This window comes from Schistocerca gregaria, chromosome 11 (genome assembly GCF_023897955.1).
Source record: "Schistocerca gregaria isolate iqSchGreg1 chromosome 11, iqSchGreg1.2, whole genome shotgun sequence".
NCBI lineage: Eukaryota > Metazoa > Arthropoda > Insecta > Orthoptera > Acrididae > Schistocerca > Schistocerca gregaria.
Window position 1 is genome coordinate 73,869,478 of NC_064930.1, and position 22,381 is coordinate 73,891,858.

Genomic DNA, 22,381 nt, shown 5'->3' on the forward strand with positions numbered 1-22,381 from the left:
TTTGGAACATATATTGTGTTCGAACACTACGAATTACGTCAAAGAAAACGGTCTATTGACAAACAGTCAACATGGGTTTAGAAAACATCGTTCTTGTGAAACACAACTAGCTCTTTATTCACATGAAGTGTTGAGTGATATTGACAAGGGATTTCAGATCGATTCCGTGTTTCTAGATTTCGAGAAGCCTTTTGACACTGTATCACACACGCGGCCTTCCGTGCTTATGGAATACCGTTTCAGTTATGTGACTGGATTTGTGATTGTCAGAGAGGTCACAGTTCGTAGTAATTGATGGAAACTCATCGAGTAAACAGAAGTGTTTCCTGGCGCTCCCCAAGGCAGTGTTATAGGCCCTTTGCTGTTCCTTATCTATATAAACGACTTGGGAGACAATCTAAGCAGCCGTCTTCGGTTGTTTGCAGATGACGCTGTCGTTTATCGACTAATAAAGTCATCAGAAGTTTAAAACAAACTGCAAAACGATTTAGAAAAGATATCTTAATGGTGCGAAAAGTGGCAGTTGACCCTAAATAACGAAAAGTGTGAGATGGTCCTCATGAGTGCTAAAAGGAATTCGTTAAGCTTCGTTTACACGATAAATCAGTCTAATCTAAAAGCCGAAAATTGAACTAAATATCTAGGGATTACAATTAAGAACAACTTAAATTGGAAAGGACACACAGGAAAGGTAAACGAAGAACTGCGTTTTATTGGCAGGACACTTAGAAAATGTAACAGACCTACTAAGGAGACTGCCTACATTACACTTGTCCGTCCTCTCTCAGAATACTGCTGCGCGGTGTGGGATCCTTACCAGATAGGATTCACGGAGTACATCGAAAAAGTTCAAACAAGGGCAGCACATTTGTATTATCGCGAAATATGGAAGACAGTGTCACAGAAATGATACAGGATTTGGGCTGGACATCGTTAAAAGAAAGGCGTTTTTCGTTGCGACGGAATCTTCTCACGAAATTCCAATCACCAACTTTCTCCTCCGAATGCGAAAATATTTTGTTGACACCGACCTACATAGGGAGAAACGATCGCCACGATAAAATAAGGGAAATCAGAGCTCTTACGGAAAGATATAGGTGTTCATTCTTTCCGCGCGCTATACCAAAGTGGAATAATAGGAAATTGTGAAGGTGGTTCGATGAACCCTCTGCCAGACACTTTTGCAGTGCTTCTGCTGCTGCTGCTGCTGTGTCTGTGTGTGTGTGTTTGTGTGTAAAGGGAGCTAGCATCTCCTGACTACTGTGTGTGTAGACTATTGCTTTACTACGCAGCGCTGATGGTTGATCTAGGATGCAGATGTTGCGCAGTTTGTGATATTATTTTGTGGTTTCTACAGGGCTGGGATTGTTGTGTGTCTGGTCATTTATAATGTTTTCTCACCTATTACTGGTTTTTGTATTTGGAAGTTCTCTCGCACGCCGGAAAGCGATTCAGCTCCGACAGCATGGCGCGAGCTGGTATGACATGGGCATACAAAAACTGCCACAGCGTCTGCAAAAATGCATCGACAGAAATGGTGATTATGTCGAAAAAAATAGCTAAATGTTCAAGCTGTAAACTGATGTAAGCCATTGTAGAAAGAAACAGGTCTATGTATAGGAGACCGTACTTTTGGGATTACGTTCGTATGTTCGTTCCGGTCTGCATTCGACAAACTTGGGAAAGACGTAACGATATGAGGCGTATAAAGAGTTTTCGCTGAAATGTTTCGCGTAAAACGGTTCCAACTTGCGCTGTTAACGTAATGGGCGACAGTTGTGACCGAATTGGCAGGTGACCTCTGGACAACGTGACAGGGAATGGGGAAGCGACGCCGTCACAGCGCTACGGAAACGGAGCACACTTTCGGCAGGGGCGAGATTACTGAGTAGAGTGGATTGAGATGCGGGACTTACGACCCTCAGACCGTCGAGTCCTCATACGCGGCAACCCGACGCTTTTAGGACGTCTGACGCGCCACAAATCACACGCAGCTTTACGGCTCCTGGTTTCTGGGCAGCCCCATCACTTTTGCGAGCGACTTCTGGGGCGCAGCTGCCTTCCCCATTACTTCCCACAAGTGCACATTCACGTACCGCGCTACTCCCGTAGCAAGGGTACACTACGGTAGATTTCCTAGTATCTTTGGGCGGTAACGATCTTAACTGCGTTACCTGTATCTTAGGTGCGTTGCATACCTGTGGGACGTAACCTCATTATGATGCCTTTGTTATTTGTTCCGAAAAAAAAAAAAAAGCACTCCGCCTTCAGGCCACGAGTGGCCTACCGGGACCATCCGACCGCCGTGTCATCCTCAGTGCAGGATGCGGATAGGAGGGGCGTGGGGTCAGCACACCGCTCTCGCGGTCGTTAAGATGGTTTTCTTCGACCGGAGCCACTACTGTTCGGTCGAGTAGCTCCTCAGTTGGCGTCACGAGGCTGAGTGCAGCTCAAGAAATGGCGACAGCGCACGGCGGCCTTGACAGAAAATCCTAGAAGTTCTGGCCTTACGTTAAATCAGTAAGTGGCTCGAAACAGCATATCCAGACACTCCGGGACGATGATGGCTTTGAAACAGAGGATGACACGCGTAAAGCTGAAATACTAAACACCTTTTCCCAAAGCTGTTTCGCCGGCCGGAATGGCCGTGCGGTTCTCGGCGCTACAGACTGGAGCCGAGCGACCGCTACGGTCGCAGGTTCGAATCCCGCGTCGGGCATGGACATGTGTGATGTTTTTAGGTTAGATTTAATTAGTTCAACGCTCTAGGCGACTGATGATGTCAGAAGTTAAGTTGCATAGTGCTCTGAGCCATTTTGAACCAAAGCTGTTTCGCAGAGGAAGACCGCACTGCAGTTCCTTCCCTAAATCCTCCCACAAACGAAAAAATGGCTGACATCGAAATAAGTGTCCGAGGAATAGAGAAGCGACTGGAATCACTCAACAGAGGAAAGTCCACTGGACCTCACGGGATACCAATTCGATTCTACACAGAGTACGCGAAAGAACTCACTCCCCTTTTAACAGCCGTGTACCGCAAGTCTCTAGAGGAACGGAAGGTTCCAAATGGTTGGAAAAGAGCACAGGTTGTCCCAGTCTTCAAGAAGGGTCGTCGAGCAGATGCGCAAAACTATAGACCCATATCTCTGACGTCGATCTGTTGGAGAATTTTAGAACATGTTTTTTGCTCGAGTATCATGTCGTTTGTGTAAACCCAAAATCTACTCTGTAGGAATCAACACGGATTCCGAAAACAGCGATCGTGTGGGACCCAACTCGCTTTATTTGTTCATGAGACCCAGAAAATATTAGATACAGGTGCCCAGGTAGACGCTATTTTCCTCGACTTCCGGAAGGCGTTCGATACAGTTCCGCACTGTCGCCTGATAAACAAAGTAAGAGCCTACGGAATATCAGACCAGCTGTGTGGCTGGATTGAAGAGTTTTTAGCAAACAGAACTCAGCGTGTTGTTCCGAATGGAGAGACGTCTACAGACGTTAAAGTAACCTCTGGCGTGCCACAGGGGAGTGTTATGGGACCATTGCTTTTCACAATATATATAAATGACCTAGTAGATAGTGTCGGAAGTTATATGGGGCTTTTCGCTGAAGATGCTGTAGTATGCAGAGAAGTTGCAGCTTTAGAAAATTGTAGCGAAATGCAGGAAGATCTGCAGCGGATAGGCACTTGGTGCAGGGAGTGGCAACTGACCCTTAACATAGACAAATGGAATGTATTGCGAATACGTAGAAAGAAGGATCCTTTACTGTATGATCATATGATGGTGGAACAAACACTGGCAGCAGTTACTTCTGTAAAACATCTGGGAGTATGCATGCGGAACGATTTGAAGTGGAATGATCATATAAAATTAATTGTTGGTAAGGCGGGTACCAGGTTGAGATTCATTGGGAGAGTCCTTAGAAAATGTAGTCCATTAACAAAGGAGGTGGATTACAAAACACTCGTTCGACCTATACTTGAGTATTGCTCATCAGTGTGGGATCTGTACGAGGTCAGGTTGGCAGAAGATCCAAAGAAGAGCGGCGCGTTTCGTCACAGGGTTATTTGGTAAGCGTGATAGCGTTACGGAGATGTTTAGCAAACTGGAGTGGCAGACTCTGCAAGAGAGGCGCTCTGCATCGCTGAGTAGCTCGCTGTCCACGTTTCGAGAGGGTGCGTTTCTGGATGAGGTATCGAATATATTGCTTCCCCCTACTTATACCTCCCGAGGAGATCACGAATGTGAAATTAGAGAGATTGGAGCGCGCACGTGGCACGTAAGATGCCCTCCGCCACACACCGTTGGGTGGCTTGCGCAGTGTAGATGTAGATGCTCACCCATCCAAGTGCCGACCACGCCCGAGAGCGCTTAACTTCGGTGATCTCACGGGAATCGGTGTATCCGCTGCGGCAAGGCCGTTTCATCTGTTCCGAAAGCATACGCTAAACACTGTTGGTGGTGGCGTGTTTCCTACTGGCAGAAGTTATCTTGTAGCGAAATTCAAGCAGATAGTTCCTGTAAATTAGTATAACTCGATGGTTTGATCGACCTCCCAATTCAGATGAGACAATCATTTTCAGGTTGATGCTCTTTTGTGTGTGTTTGCTCTGAAACACACATGTTTTTGTTATGATCCGCCTTCAGCAAAACACAATTTTATTTCTTGTCCCAGACATGTTTCACTGTAATATCAGCATCATCAGCGGTTTTTTTTATAGCTGATGATACAGTTGAAAAGTTAAACAAAATTGAGTTTAATTTGAAACACGTACTCGACTTATCCGATTACAGTTAGTGATCACTTTTAAATTACTCTCGATATGTTGGCGAAAATACGTGTTTAATTCCGGAGGTACGCATAAAGCATCTACCGAAATTGTGCTAAGCGCATTCTCTGACAATTATTTCGAGCGGTTAGTTCATGACCGCACGCGAATAGTAAACGGTTGTGAAAACACACTTATCCTCTGAGCAACAAATAATCCTGAGTTAATAACAAGTATCAAAAAGATTCAGGGATTAGTGAACACAGGGTTTTTGTAGCGAGACTGAATACTGTAACCCCCAAATCCTCCAAAAATAAACGAAAAATAAACCTATTCAAAAATGCACATAAAAATTCACTTGACGGCTTCCTGAGAGACAAACTCCTTCCAAATTAACAATATAAGTGTACACCAGATGTGGCTCAAATTCAAAGAAATAGTATCGGCAGCAAGTGAGAGAAATAAATTAAGAAACGACGGAGCTGATCCTGCTTGGTACACAAAACGGGTCACAACACTGTTGCAGGAATAACGAAACGAACATGTCAAATTTAAACAGACGCAAAATCTCCAAGATGGGGGATCTTTTACACAAGCTCGATATTTAGCGCAGACTTTAATGCAAGCTGCTTATAACAGTTTCCACAACGAAACTTTATCTCGAAACCTGGTCGTATGTGAAGTATGCTAGCGGCAAGACTCAATCAATGCCTTCTCTGCACGATAGCAGCGGAGATACTATCGAAGACAATGTTGCGAAAGCAGAGTTACTGAACATAGCCTTCCGAAATGCCTTCACAAAAGAAGACGAAGTAATTACTCCAGAATTCGAATCGAGAACAGCTGTCAACATGAGTAACGTAGAAGTAAATATCCTCGGAAAAGTAAAGCAACTTAAATCACTTAATAAAAGCAAGTCTTCTGGTCCAGAATGTGTGCCAATTAGGTTCCTTTCGGAGTATGCTGATGCATTAGCCCCATACTGAACAATCATATACAACCGTTCGGTCGACGAAAGCTCCGTACCGAAAGACTGGAAAGTTGCACAGGTCACGCCAATATTCAAGAAAGGCAATATGAATAATCCACTAAATTACAGGCCCATATCGTTAACGCCGATATGCAGCAGGATTTTGGAACACATATTGTGTTCGAACATTATGAATTACCTCCACCAAAATGGTCTATTGACACATAATCGACATGGGTTTAGAAAACATCGTTCTTGTGAAACACAATTATCTCTCTACACATACAAAGTGCTGAGTGCTATTGACAAGGAATTTGAAATTGATTCCGTAGTTTTAGATTTCCGAAAGGCTTTTGACTCTGTACCTCACAAGGAGCTAGTAGTCAAATTGTGTGCTAATGGAACATCGTCTCAATCACGTGACTGGATTCGTGATTCACTATCAGGGAAGTGACAGCTCGTAGTAACTGACGGAAAGACATCGAGTAAAAGAGAAGTGAGTTCTGGCGTTCCCCAAAGGTGCTCTTTCTGTTCTACATAAGCTACATAGGAGACTATCCGAGCAGCCCTCTTAGACTGTTTACAGATGACGCTGTCATTTACCTTGCAGTGACGTCAACATAAGAATAAAACCAATTGCAATATTATTTATATGAAATTTCTCTATGGTGCGAAAATTGGCAATCGACCATAAAGAATGAAAAGTGTGAGGTCATCCACACGAGTGCTAAAAGCAATCTGATAAACTTCGGTTACGCATTAAATCAACCAAATCCAATGCCCGCAAATTCAGTAAAATACCTAGGAATTACAGTTACGAACAACGTAAATCGGAAAGAACACATGGAAAATGTTGCGGGGGAAGCGAACTAAAGACTGCGATTTACTGGTATAACACTCAGAAAATGCAACAGATCTACTAAAGAGACTGCCTACGCTACAGTTGTGGGGCCTCTTTTGGGATTCTGCTGTCCAGTGTGGGATCCACATTAGACAGGATCGTCGGAGGACAACGAAAAAGTTCAAGGACGGGCAGTTAGTTCTGCAGTATCGCGAAATAGAGGCGAGAAAACAGAAGCGACCACGCCCAGCTAGACTCTGCTTCCACATTCGTTCTATATCAACGGCGCAGAGCGCTCAGCCACAAGCAGCTATAAAAATTCAAAAATTAACAACAAATTCCGCAGGTCACCAGCATTTACGATTTTACGAGGGTAGTGTAACATGCGCCACGGAATATCTGAACGAGTATGAAACATTCTTGTCACAAAACATTCGAATCTACGTTCCCTAATCGCAACTTCATTAACGAACGAGATATATGTAGTTGTTGAGGCGCGTTTTACTTTAGTTACTACTCGACAAAACGCCAAAGTGCGAAATAAAATCGAGTACCGTCTTACGATTCTACCGAACGGCGTGCTACACAGCTGTTACATGCCGTCGCCAACAGATGGCAGCGCAGTAGTCACTAGCCAACCCACTGCTTAGCGAATTGTGAGTTCGCCCCCCCAATGTTGTTTTTAATCCGTTGCAGTTAGGGCGAGTTGCATGTGAAAATTGCTTTAATGACTACATTGTGTTCGCCAGACATCAGACAGAGATAAACGCCGATATGTATTGCATACTGAGAGAATCTGCGTTGCTCTCGATTCGGAAAAAGCTTTCTCGCGCCGCCGCGGCTGTACTTCGTCAACAACAGAGCCGTGTCGAGCCATAGAGGCGGCCAATTCTCACTGGTGTGTGTGTGTGTGTGTGTGTGTGTGTGTGTGTGTAGGAGATTCGCCACTACGCATTACATCTGTTTTCCTGCCGGCACACGTCAGCGGTAAGTGAAGAAGAAAGGAACATTGCCGAACATCACCGACTGTTTGCATTTTGTTTTAGGGAAATGAAGTCCTTTAATTAAAAATCATTTGAATCTAGAGCTGAAACACTTATTCAGCCACGTATACGTGTGCAAGGTAAATACATTGTGCACGAAATTACATTACCTACTACGTATTGTAAGGGGTCAACCGCCCCTTAACGTATTGAGAACAATAGATCTTTGCCTCACGCAGGTCGCAGTAGGTACTATCGATAATGGAGCGCCCGCCAGAGAATAGTCAGTGTTGAGACTCCGAACAATAAGTTAATGGATGCTTAGCAGGGCGGCCAACCACATTTACAATTGTTTAACTGCTCTGTGTGTGTCACCCAAAGCCGTCGACCTGACCTTTAGCAAATACGTAAATGGCGTTAATTGATTTGTTTGATGCGTTTAAGTGTTCATTTGTGCACCGTGATTACGCGACAACCGCGCCGGACACCCGGGATGTGAACTGCAGTGAGGATTGTGTATTCAGTGCCACATAAAGAATACTGGGGTGTGACGACATTAATAGGCGACCTGTGCTGAGTTAACCGTGATTGCAATGTCGTACGAGGGGAGTTCACTGGCTCTTTCGTGCTGTTTAGACAAAAGATATATGACAACAAAGTAGTGTTACAGGCCCTTTGCTGTTCCTTATCTATATAAACGATTTGGGATACAATCTGAGCAGCCGTCTTCGGTTGTTTGCAGATGAGGCCGTCGTTTATCGACTAATAAAGTCATCAGACTGTAAAACAATTTAGAACAGATATCTGAATGGTGCAAAAAGTGGCATTTGACCCTAAATAACGGAAAGTGTGACGTCATCCACATGAGTGGTAGAAGGAACTCGTTAAACTTCGGTTACACGATAAATAAGTCATATCTAAAAGCCGTAAATTCAAGTACATACATAGGTATTACAATTACGAACCACTTAAATTGGAAGGTTCAACAAATGGTTCACATCGGCTCTGAGCACTATGGGACTTAACATCTGTGGTCATCAGTCACCTAGAACTTAGAACTACTTAAACCTAACTAACCTTAGGACATCACACACATCCGTGCGCGAGGCAGGATTCGAACCTGCGAACGTAGCGGTCGCGCGCTTCCAGTCTGTAGCGCCTAGAACCCTACGGCCGCACGAAATCCATGATGCGCTGATGCAGCCCTGGAGAATGGCGTATTGTATCACAGCCGTCCACAATACGAGCACGAAGAGTCTCTACATTTGGTACCGGGGTTGCGTAGACGAGAGCTTTCAAATGCCCCCATAAATGAAAGTCAAGAAGGTTGAGGTCAGGAGAGCGTGGAGGTGACGGAATTGGTCCGCCTCTACCAATCCGTCGCTCACCGAATCTGTTGTTGAGGAGCGTACGAACAGTTCGACTGAAATGTGCAGGAGCTCCATCGTGCATGAACCACCGGTTGTGTCGTACGTGTAAAGGCACATGTTCTAGCAGCACAGGTAGAGTATCCCGTATGAAATCATGATAACGTGCTCCATTGAGCGTAGGTGGAAGAACATGGGGCCCAATCGAGACATCACCGACAATGCCTGCCCAAACGTTCACAGAAAATTTGTGTTGATGACGTGATTGCACAATTGCGTGCAGATTATCGTCAGCTTACACATATTGATTGTGAAAATTTACAATTTGACCACGTTGGAATGAAGCCTCATCCTTAAAGAGAACATTAGAACTGAAATGAGGATTGACACATTGTCGGATGAACCATTCGCAGAAGTGTACCCGTGGAGGCCAATCAGCTGCTGATAGTGCCTGCACACGCTGTACATGGTACGGAAACAACTGGTTCTCCCGTAGCACTCTCCATACAGTGACGTGGTCAACGTTACCTTGTACGCTGACATTAGGGTTATCGTCAACTGCACGAAGAATTGCCTCGTCCATTGCTGGTGTCCTCGTCGTTCTAGGTCTTCCCCAGTCGCGAGTCATAGGCCGGAATGTTCCGTGCTCCCTAAGACGCCGATCAATTGCTTCGAACGTCTTCCTGTCGGGACACCTTCGTTCTAGAAATCTGTCTCGATACAAACGTACCGCGCCACGGCTATTGTCCCGTGCTAATCCGTACATCAAATGGGCATCTGCCAACTCCGCATTTGTAAACATTGCACTGACTGCAAAACCACGTTCGTGACGAACACTAACCTGTTGATGCTACGTACTCATGTGCTTGATGCTAGTACTGTAGAGCAATGAGTCGCATGTCAACACAAGCACCGAAGTCAACATTACCTTCCTTCAATTGGGCCAACTGGCGGTGAATCGAGGTAGTACAGTACATACTGACGAAACTAAAATGAGCTGTAACATGGAAATTAAGTGTTTCCGGACACATGTCCACATAACATCTTTTCTTTATTTGTGTGTGAGGAATGTTTCCTGAAAGTTTGGCCGTACCTTTCTGTAACACCCGGTATCTACTAAGATGGTATCTGTCGGACATGTCCGAAAGGACAATTGCCATCTTAGTATATATATGTTGCTTACTTTGTCTTACATACTCCGAAATTCTCGTCGATGTAGCGCTTAGGAGAACGGAGCCCCAGCTGTTGGTAGCCTCTGTGTTGGCGTTGCATCGTCCGGCATGTCCGAATGCAGACGTCTGCGCAGGGCGAGGCGGCGGTGAAGGAGGCGCCACAGCGACCCGGCGCCAGGCCTGCAGCCTTCGCGTCTCGCCAGCAGTGAGTCACTGGAGACCGCAACGCAGGCGGCGCAGCGCGCATATAAACAGCCGGCGCGCGCCTGCTCGGCGCCACACATCGCACGCGCTTCCTGCTCAAGGTCCGCCGGAAAACACGTCTCAGCGTCTACATACACTGAAGGGCCAAACAGACTGGTACACCTCAAACTTCCTGGCAGATTAAAACTGTGTGCCGGACCGAGACTCGAACTCGGGACCTTTGCCTTACGCGGGCAAGTGCTCTACCAACTGAGCTACCCAAGCACCACTCACGCCTCGTCCTCACAGCTTTAAGTCCGCCAGTACCTCGTCTCCTACCTTCCAAATTTTAAGTTTCATATAAGCGCACACTCCGCTGCAGAGTGAAAAATCTCATTCGGGAGAATGGTACACTTGTCTAATATCGTGTAGGCGCCCTGCGAGCACACAGAAGATACTCCGCAATCCACCATACGGTGCGAGGCGGAGGGTACCTCGTACCACAACTAGCATCTTCTCTCCCTCTTCCACTGCCGGCCACTGTGCGCACGCGGTTCTAAACGCTTCAGTCTGGAACCGCGCGACTGATACGGTCACAGGTTCGAATCCTGCCTCGGGCAAGGACGTGTGTGATGTCCTTAGGTTAGTTAGCTTTAACTAGTTCTAAGTTCTAGGGGACTGATGACCTCAAATGTTTAGTCCCATAGTGCTCAGAGCCATTTGAACCATTTTGTAACTGTTCCACTCCCAAACAGAACGAGGGAAAAATGACTGTCTATATGCCTCTGTACGAGCCCTAATCTCTCTTATCTTTGTGGGCTTTCCGCGAAATATAAGTTGGCGGCAGTAAAATTGTACTGCAGTCAGCTTCAAATGCTGGTTCTCTAAATTTCCTCAGCAACGTTTCACGAAAAGAACGCCTCCTTTCCTCCAGAGACTCCCACCCGACTTCCTGAAGCATTTCCATAACACTCAAACCTACCAGTAAGAAATCTAGCAGACCGCCTCTGAATTGCTTCTATGTCCTCCCTCAATCCGACCTGATAGGGATCCCAAACGCTCGAGCAGTACTCAAGAATAGGTCGTATTAGTGTTTTATAAGCGGTCTCCTTTACAGGTGAACCACATCTTCCAAAATTCTATCTGCCTTCCCCACAACTGCCATTACATGCTTGTCCCACTTCATATCGCTCTGCGATGTTACGCCCAAATATTTAATCGACGTGACTGTGTCAAGCGCTACGCTACTAACGGAGTATTCAAACATTACGGGATGCTTTTTCCTATTCATCTGCATTAATTTACATTTATCTGTATTTAGAGTTAGCTGCCATTCTTCAAATGGCTCAAATGGCTCTGAGCACTATGGGACTCAACATCTTAGGTCATCAGTCCCCTATAACTTAGAACTACTTAAACCTAACTAACCTAAGGACATCACAAACACCCATGCCCGAGCCAGGATTCGAAGCTGCGACCGTAGCAGTCCCGCGGTTCCGGACTGCAGCGCCAAAACCGCACGGCTACCGCGGCCGGCTGCCATTCTTCACACCAATCCTGTCCAAGTCATCTTGTATCCTCCTACAGTCACTCAACGACGACACCTTCCCGTACACCACAGCATCATCAGCAAACAGCCGCACACTGGTATCCACCCTATCCAAAAAGATCATTTATGTAGATAGAAATTGCACTGGGAGATTGCGGTGTGAATTGAGTAACAAGATTTCCGGTATGACGGTATTGCACACCTGTTGCGTTAAAAAACAATTTTTAACGCAACAAATGTGCTATTCCTTCATATCGGCATTTTTCAAAAGCAGCTGCTGAAAATGATTAACAAAAATCTAAATGTCGAGATTGGTCGCTGCTGCGGGCGGGGATGTGTGAGGGGAAATCCTGACGTAATCCCCGAAACTTGTGGCCGAGCGGTTCTAGGCGCTTCAGTCCGGAACCGCGCTGCTGCTACGGTCGCAGGTTCGAATCCTGCCTCGGGCATGGCTGTGTGTGCTGTCCTTAGGTTCGTTAGGTTTAAGTAGTTCTAAGTTCTAGGGGACTGATGACCACAGCAGTTGAGTCCCATAGTGGTCAGAGCCATTTGAACTGACGTAATCGCCGCTCGGCGCTACCTACAGAAACTGCAACGATCAGCTTGACCAGGCAATTTTGATACTACAGCTGCTAGGTCGCTGGCGTTGGCAGAAATGAAAAACCAGGGAAGTCGACGTGAAGTGTTGCGGACAAATCCGATATGCGACGAAAGCGAACGACGGAGCCACCGGACACCTTCTATTGTACAGTTACCTGCAGTTACCATTTAGAGGAAAGAGTTTACCGCGAAGAGTGAACGTGCGTCGTTTTCCTTTGAATCCTTGCTCTGGGGAGGATGGGCAGGCAATAAATCAATACTTAAATTTACACCTCTAAAACTGGCAATCTGTTCAGAATGTGTTGCCGATATGTCTTTTCGGCTGGCACGTCAATTTCTTTTCGGCGGTGCATCGGCATATCGATAGCCTTTTTGTTATATCGAGACCCGGTAATGTTAGTTGTTAAGTTATCGATATATCGGATTCGCGATATTTTTTAAAAATATCAACATTCCTAATTTAAAAGCCGTCGGCACACGGCACGAGTGATTTTCCGATCTCGGCAACTATCCAGTGGCAGATGATCGCTTTATTTGGCTCGCAAACCGTACAGTTTGTTGACAAAAATGGAGGCGCGTACAATCTCTATAATGTCTACGCTAGCTCTGTTAAAACGAACATTTCCTTTTGTGACCACATGCTAGTCGTGTTGTTGTGTCTGCGGTATACGTAAACAATAACTTTAATACCAGTGAACGTGTAATAAGGCGACAATGTAAGATACATGTCCACTGAGGAAAGAAATCAGCTTATAAAAGTTCACCAAATCAAACTCACTCCTGACAGAAAGCGCACTTAAATTTACGTAACAGCTGACTACGGCATGCTGCAACTCGCCTGTTAGCAGAGTCGCTTTAATGTTAATCACATTCAATTATACGACAAATCCTAATATACGTTTCCATGAATTTTAAGCGAGTCGTTGCCTTAAAACAGCGTACTATCCTTTCATGGGAGACATAATGCGAAAGTAAGTAACTAAGAAAATTCTCTAACCATCAGTGTGATGTTTCCCGTCTCTCTCTCTTTTTGTTACAACAGATCGTGTCAGTAACACTAAAAACCCACCGAATATGGGCTTCTAAAGAAAAATGGTTCGAATGGCTCTGAGCACTATAGGACTCAACTGCTGTGGTCATCAGTCCCCTAGAACTTAGAACTACTTAAACCTAACTAACGTAAGGACATCACACGCATCCGTGCCCGAGGCAGGATTCGAACCTGCGACCGTAGCAGTCACGCGGTTCCGGACTGCAGCGCCAAAACCGCACGGCTACCGCGGCCGGCTGCCATTCTTCACACCAATCCTGTCCAAGTCATCTTGTATCCTCCTACAGTCACTCAACGACGACACCTTTCCGTGCACCACAGCATCATCAGCAAACAGCCGCACACTGGTATCCACCCTATCCAAAAGATCATTTATGTAGATCAACAGCGGACCTACCACACTTCCCTGAGGCACTCCAGATGATACCCTCACCTCCGATGAACACTCACCATCGAGGACAACGTACTGGGTTCTATAGCTTAAGAAGTCTTACGTGTCGCCTGTCAGAGTCGTATCTAGACGCGTCACGGGTCCCGTATCACTCCAACTGCACACACCCCACACCATTATAGAGGCTCCACCGGCTCGAACAGTCCCCTGCTGACATGCAGGGTCCATGGATTCCTGAGGTAGTCTCCATACCCCTACACGCACATCCGCTCGATACAACTTCAAACCAGACTCCTCCGACCAGGCAACATATTTACAGTCGTCAACAGTCCAACGTCCGTTTTGACGGTGTGATATTTCTGGCTTATTCAGCCATCATATATAATAACTCCAATCCCAAAGAAAGCAGGTGTTGACAGATGTGAAAATTACCGAACTATCAGTTTAATAAGTCACAGCTGCAAAATACTAACGCGAGTTCTTTACAGACGAATGGAAAAACCAGTAGAAGCCGACCTCGGGGAAGATCAGTTTGGATTCCGTAGAAATGTTGGAACACGTGAGGCAATACTGACCCTACGACTTATCTTAGAAGCTAGATTAAGGAAGGGCAAACCTACGTTTCTAACATTTGTAGACTTAGAGAAAGCTTTTGACAATGTTGACTGGAATACTCTCTTTCAAATTCTGAAGGTGGCAGGGGTAAAATACAGGGTGCGAAAGGCTATGTACAATTTGTACAGAAACCAGATGGCAGTTATAAGAGTCGAGGGACATGAAAGGGAAGCAGTGGTTGGGAAGGGAGTGAGACAGGGCTGTAGTGTATCCCCGATGTTATTCAATCTGTATATTGAGCAAGCAGTAAGGGAAACCAAAGAAAAATTCGGAGTAGGTATTAAAGTCCATGGAGAAGAAATAAAAAGTTTGAGGTTCGCCGATGGCATTGTAATTCTGTCAGAGACAGCAAAGGACTTGGAAGTGCAGTTTAACGCAATGGTCAGTGTCTTGAAAGGAGGATATAAGATGAACATCAACAAAAGCAAAACGAGGATAATGGAATGTAGTCGAATTAAGTCGGGCGATGCTGAGAGATTTAGATTAGGAAATGAGACACTTAAAGCAGTAAAGGAGTTTTGCTATTTGGGGAGCAAAATAACTGATGATGGTCGAAGTAGAGAGGATATTAAATGTAGACTGGCAATGGCAAGAAAAGCGTTTCTGAAGAAGAGAAGTTTGTTAACATTGAGTATAGATTTAAGTGTCAGGAAGTCATTTCTGAAAGTATTTGTATGGAGTGTAGCCATGTATGGAAGTGAATCATGGACGATAAATAGTTTGGAGAAGAAGAGAATAGAAGCTTTCAAAATGTGGTGCTACAGAAGAATGCTGAAGATTAGATGGGTAGATCACATAGCTAATGAGGAAGTATTGAATACAATTGGGGAGAAAAGGAGCTTGTGGCACAACTTGACTAGAAGAAGGGATCGGTTGGTAGGACATGTTCTGAGACATCAAGGGATCACCAATTTAACACTGGAGGGCAGCGTGGAGGGTAAAAATCGTAGAGGGAGACCAAGAGATGAATACACCAAGCAGATCCAGAAGCATGTAGGTTGCAGTAGGTAGTGGGAGATGAAGAAGCTTGCACAGGACAGAGAAGCATGGAGAGCTGCATCAAACCAGTCTCAGGACTGAAGACCACAACAACATTAGGCTCCAGGAAGCTATTCCCAGGACAGTGGAGATGCAAGAAGCACAAAGCTGACGCAATGTCAGATGAGGTACCGGTGACAGATGTTAGACTCGGTACCATTCCCGTGAGAAAGACCGCCTGCACGATGCTGCTGCTCTGTGATTGGCCGCTGTGTTCCGCGGTAGGGCGCCAAAACGTTAAACTTTAGTTGCCATTATTAATTAAACTTGTTATCCAGACAACTTCATTTTTTAAATAAACATCTCTCAACAGCCAGCTATCAATCAGTCATTTCAAAATTATTAAAATCAAAGTATTACTAAAACAAAAGACTGGAGATATTACTGCCGATGCACTTGGGTGGCGTTCGGTTCGCGCCTGGCTGGCTCGGCGCGCCAAGTGTCTCGGGCAGTCCGGCTCTCCAGTTCTGACCGTTCCAGTGGACAGACACGTCGTCTCTTACAGCAGTATTTCTTTCATGTAATTTTATTCTCCAGTTCTGACGGTTCCAGTAGACAGCCATGTTGCCTGTGGCAGGATGTATTTCATGTTATTTTAGCCAGATATAATGACTGTGGAAAGACATGTTCCATACGTTGTGAACAAGAATAGTTTCTCAGTAAAAACGCAAGTGGCATCCCAAATGAGTTATAGATTATTAGTAGCAGCAGTTGCTTGCGAAGCTAATTTCAGCCTCGAGAAAAAGAATCCACGACCTGCGTCCCGTTTTCTGCGCTGGGGACATCATCATCGTGAAGACAGCAGGTTAGTGAAGTGTAGAAGAACTTCTGTATTCCATACAAGGCAGTGGAAACACCTGGGCACCTCACGTGTTCTGCATGCACAGTACAAATCTGCTCTGTGACACGTGACCTGCAGTAATGCAGAGGAAGTAAAGAAGGATGAAAGTATTAACACTATCTCACTTTCATTCCTGTTTCCTTACCGTAACGGGCCCACAGCTGCGTGTCGTGCAGTCAAAAGTACACGAGCGGGCCTTCGTATCTGAAAGACCACATCTATGATTTGCCGTTGAACGGTTCGCACGCTGTTGGTCCCGTCCTTGCAGGATCTTTTTTCGGCCGCAGCGACGTCGGAGATTTTATGTTCTACCGGATTCCTGATACTCACGGTCCACTCATGAAATGCTGGTACGGCAAAATCCCCACTTCACCGCTACCTCGGAGATGCTGTGACCCATCGCTCGTACGCCGATAATAACACCACGTTCAAACTCACTTAAATCTCGATAACCTGGCATTGTAGCAGCAGTGACCGATCTAACAACTGCGCCAGACACTTGTTGTCTCATATACGCGTACCCAACCGCAGCGCTGCTTTCTCCCCGTTTATATACACTACTGGCCATTAAAATTGCTACACCACGAAGGTGACGTGCTACAGACGCGAAATTTAACCGACAGGAAGAAGATGCTGTGACATGCAAATGATTAGCTTTTCAGAGCATTCACACAAGGCTGGCGCCGGTGGCGACACCTACAACGTGCTGACATGACGAAACTTTCAAACCGATTTCTCATACACAAACAGCAGTTGACCGGCGTTGCCTGGTGAAACGTTGTTGCGATGTCTCGTGTAAGGAGGAGAAATGCGTACCATCACGTTTCCGACTTTGATAAAGGTCGGATTGTAGCCTATCGCGATTGCGGCTAATCGTATCGAGACACTGCTGCTCGCGTTGGTCGAGATCCAATGACTGTTAGCGGAAAATGGAATCGGTGGGTTCAGCAGGGTAATACGGAATGCAGTGCTGGATCCCAATGGCCTCGTATCACTAGCAGTCGACATGACAGGCATCTTATCCGCACGGCTGTAACGGATTGTGCAACCACGTCTCGATCCCTGAGTCAACAGATGGGGACGTTTGCAAGACAACAACCATCTGCACGAACAGTTCGACGACGTTTGCAGCAGCATGGGCTATCAGCTCGGAGACCACGGCTGCGGTTACCCTTGACACTGCACCACAGGCAGGAGCGCCTGCGATGGCGTACTCGACGACGACCCTGCTTGCACGGATGGCAAAACGTAATTATTTCGGATGAATACAGGTTCTGTATGCAGCATAACGATGTTCGCACTGGTGTTTGGCGACATCGCGGTGAACGCACATTGGAAGCGTGTATTCGCCATCGCCATACTGGCGTATCACCCGGCGTGATGGTATGGGGTGCCATTGGTTACACGTCTCGGTCACCTCTTGTTCGCATTGACGGCACTTTGAACAGTGGACGTTACATTTCAGATGTGTTACGACCCGTGGCGCTATCCTTCATTCGATCCCTGTGAAACCCTACATTTCAGCAGGATAATGCACAACCGCATGTTGTAGGTCCTGTAAGGGCCTTTCTGGATACAGAAAATGTTCGACTGCTGCCCTGGCCGGCACATTCTCCAGATCTCTCACCAATTGAAAACGTCTGGTCAATGGTGGCCGAGCAACTTGCTCGTCACAATACGCCAGTCACTACTCTTGATGAACTGTGCTATCGTGTTGAAGCTGCATGGGCAGCTGTACCTGTACACGCCATCAGAGCTCTGTTTAACTCAGTGCCCAGGCGTATCAAGAATGGAAAAAACTGGTAGAAGCCGACCTTCGTAGAAATGTTGGAAGACGTGAGGCAATACTGACCTTACGACTTATCTTAGAAGGTAGAATAAGTAAAGGCAAACCTATGTTTCTAGCATTTGTAGACTTAGAGAAAGCTTTTCACAATGTTGAGTGGAATACTCTTTCAAATTCTGAAGGTGGCAAGGGTAAAATACAGGGAGCGAAGGGCTATTTACAATTTGTACAGAAACCAGATGGCAGTTATAAGAGTCGAGGGGCATGAAAGGGAAGCAGGGGTTGGGAAGAGAGTGAGACAGGGTTGTAGCCTCTCCCCGATGTTATTCAATCTGTATATTGAGCAAGCAGTAAAGGAAACAAAACAAAAATTCGGAGTAGGTACACATGGAGAAGAAATAAAAATTTTGAGGTTCGGCGATGACATTGTAATTCTGTCAGAATCAGCAAAGGACTTGGAAGAGCAGTTGAACGGAATGGACATTGTCTTGAGAGGAGGGTATAAGCTGAACATCAACAAAAGCGAAACAAGGATAATGGAATGTAGTCGAATTAAGTCGGGTGATGCTGAGGGAATTAGATTAGGAAATGACGCACTTAAAGTAGTAAAGGAGTTTTGCTATTTGGGGAGCAAAATAAACATTGATGGTCGATGTAGAGAGGATATAACATGTAGACTGGTAATGGCAAGGAAAGCGTTTCTGAAGAAGAGATTTTTGTTAACATCGAGTATAGATTTAAGTGTCAGGACGTCTTTTCTGAAAGTATTTGTATGGAGCGTAGCCATGTATGGAAGTGAAACGTGGACGATAAATAGTTTAGACAAGAAGAGAATAGAAGCTTTCGAAATGTGGTGCTACAGAAGAATGCTGAAGATTAGGTGGGTAGATCACGTAACTAATGAGGAAGTATTGAATAGGATTGGGGAGAAAAGAAGTTTGAGGCACAATTGACAAAAAGAAGGGATCGGTTGGTAGGACATGTTCTGAGGCACCAAAGGATCACCAATTTCGTACTGGAGGACAGCGTGGAGGATAAAAACCGTAGAGGGAGACCAAGAGATGAATACACCAAGGAGATTCAGAAGGATTTAGGTTGCAGTAGGTACTGGGAGATGAAGAAGCTTGCACAGGATAGAGCTGCATGGAGGGCTGCATCAAATCTGTCTCTGGACTGAAGAGAACAACAACAACATCATCATCAACAACAACAACAACGATCACACGACTGAACCATTCGTGGCCATTGCGACTCCTCACGAAGATCAACGGACGCGTTTCTCTATTGATGTTCTTGTTCAGTTGCGAGTCTTTTCGGTACTATTTTGGCACACACCTTTCGCACGTGCAAAAGTCCCGGAAATAATTGTACAGGGGAAGTTTTTACGTTTTGCACGTCACCCATCAGGCTTCTTGTTAAACATCGTTCTGATTCCGCAAGAGCAGCCGGCCCGGGGTGGCCGTTCGGTTCTAGGCGCTTCAGTCTGGAACGGCGTGACCGCTACGGCCGCAAGTTCGAATGCTGCCTCGGGCATGGATGTGTGATGTCCTTAGGCGAGTTAGGTTTGATGTAGTTATAGGTTGTAGGGGACTGATGACCTCAGAAGTTGAGTCCCATAGTGCTGAGAGCCACTTGCACCACGTTTTGAAGGCCCCGGGTAGTTTTCAGTTCGGCGGCGACCACACGGGCTCCACCGCAGCGACGGACGGCAGATCGGTGTCGCGCTATTTCACGCCCTCCGCCAGCGGCCATTGTCTGCACCGGAGCTCGCCAGTTAGCTCAAACTCGCTTCCCGCACAGCTTCCGACCGCTCTTCACAAACCGCCTGTGTTTCCATTTCCGCACACGAGTGTCACACAGTACCGCAGAACGCCACAGTGGAGCTCACCTGGTACGCAATCTAGAGGGAACTGCTGCACAACTTATCCGGGAACCAGAACAACAGTGTCTGAGCGTCACTAACGTGTGCAGAGCACGCAACTAAAGCTACCCTCTGTCCATGATAAGAGTAAACTTCATCTACACAAACATAAACGCGATGTTTCCAGAATGAGATTTTCACTCTGCAGCGGAGTGTGCGCTGATATGAAACTTGCTGGCAGATTAAAACTGTGTGCCCGACCGAGACTCGAACTCGGGACCTTTGCCTTTCGCGGGCAAGTGCTCTACCATCTGAGCTAGTTCTGCAAGGTTCGCAGCAGAGCTTCTGTGAAGTTTGGAAGGTAGGAGATGAGATATTGGCAGAAGTAAAGCTGTGAGTACCGGGCGTGAGTCGTGCTTCGGTAGCTCAGATGGTAGAGCACTTGCCCGCAAAAGGCAAAGGCCCCGAGTTCGAGTCTCGGTCGGGGACACAGTTTTAATCTGCCAGGAAGTTTCATAAACGCGATGATTGGTCAGCAGCTGTACCACACGTACATTGGTGTTGTTACGCTCTTGGATGTACGACCTACTTACATATTACTGTAGGATCTACTTGCATATTAGATAACATATTAGTAAGTTGTGTTAAATGAAACTTTAAGATATCCAAATATATTAACAGTGGTGTCACCGCCAGACACCACACTTGCTAGGTGGCAGCCTTTAAATCGGCCGCGGTCCGTTAGTATACGTCGGACCCGCGTGTCTCCACTATCAGTGATTGCAGACCGAGCGCCGCCACACGGCAGCTCTAGTCTAGAGAGACTCCCTAGCACTCGCCCCAGTTGTACAGCCGACTTTGACGGCGGTCGTCCACTGACTTCTACGCTCTCATTTGCCGAGACTATAGTTAGCACAGCCTTCTGCTACGTCATTTGCTACGACATAGCAAGGCTCCATGTTCAGTTACTATTGATATTGTGAGTCATGTACCGTCAAGAGCGTCGTTCAACATTAATGGGTTAAAGTTAAGTATTCCACCAGCTTCATCCGTTTTTCTAAATTCTAATTGCCTTGTCCTGTTCCAGACATCACGCCAGCCTGCGTTAGCTAAAACGCGTGCATTTCGGCCTCCTCTAGTAACACGGTGTTGGCTCTCCTGCCAGCCACAACATTAACACCCACCAACGATTTTGCAAACCATGCTTTAGCTGTGTAGCTTTTATATAAGGAACCGTGTACACTCACAGTATCTGTACTGTTATGTTCGCATTGTGACGCTGTTACTGTCATTTCTGTTGGGGTCTTCAGTCCAAAGACTCGTTTGATGCTACTCTATCCTATGCAAGCGTCTTCATCTCCCAGTACCTACTGCAGCCTACATCCTTCTGAATCTGCTTAGTGTATTCATCTCTTGGTCTCCCTCTACGATTTTTACCCTCCACGGTGCCCTCCAGTACTAAATTGGTGATCCCTTGATGACTCAGAACATGTCCTACCAACCGATCCCTTCTTCTGGTCAAAACTTCTCTTCTCCCCAATCCTATTCAGTACTTCCTCATTAGTTATGTGATCTACCCATCTAATCTTCAGCATTCTTCTGTAGTACCACATTTCGAAAGCTTCTATTCTCTTCTTGTCCAAACTATTTATCATCAATGTTGCACTTCCATACATGGCTACACTCCATACAAATACTTTCAGAAATGACTTCCTGACACTTAAATCTATACTCAATGTTAACAAATTTCTCTTCTTCAGAAACGCTTTCCTTGCCATTGCCAGTCTACATTTTATTTCCTCTCTACTTCGACCATCATCAGTTATTTTGCTCCCCAAATAGCAAAACTCCTTTACTACTTTAAGTGTCTCATTTCCTAATCTAATTACCTCAGCATCACTCGACTTAATTCGACTACATTCCATTACCCTAGTTTTGCTTTTGTTGATGTTCATCTTATACCCTCCTTTCAAGACACTGCCCATTCCGTTCAACTGCTCTTCCAAGTTCTTTGCCGTCTGTGACAGAATCATAATGTCATCGGCGAACCTCAAAGTTTTTATTTCTTCCCCATGAACTTTAATACCTACTCCGAATTTTTCTTTTGTTTCCTTTACTGCTTGCTCAATATACAGATTGAATAGCATCGGGGAGAGGCTACAACCCTGTCTCACTCCCTTCCCAACCACTGCTTCCCTTTCATGCCCCTCGACTTGCTTTCTGTATTAAGTGTAAATAGCCTTTCGCGCCCTGTATTTGATGCCTACTACCTTCAGAATTTGAAAGAGAGTAGTCCAGTGAACATTGTCAAAAGCTGTCTCTAAGTCTACGAATGCTAGAAACGTACCCATTCTTCTTCTAC

General features: G+C 45.9%; 1 protein-coding gene and 1 non-coding gene across 3 annotated transcripts in view; both read right to left on the reverse strand.

The window, feature by feature from the left end:
* Positions 1–22,381, reverse strand: part of LOC126295334 (alpha-mannosidase 2) — a 923,615-nt gene that overhangs the window by 451,275 nt on the left and 449,959 nt on the right. The window lies entirely within an intron of this gene.
* On the reverse strand, positions 10,499–10,573 carry Trnat-cgu (transfer RNA threonine (anticodon CGU)). Its single transcript has one exon. It is a non-coding gene; the product is annotated as a tRNA-Thr (tRNA).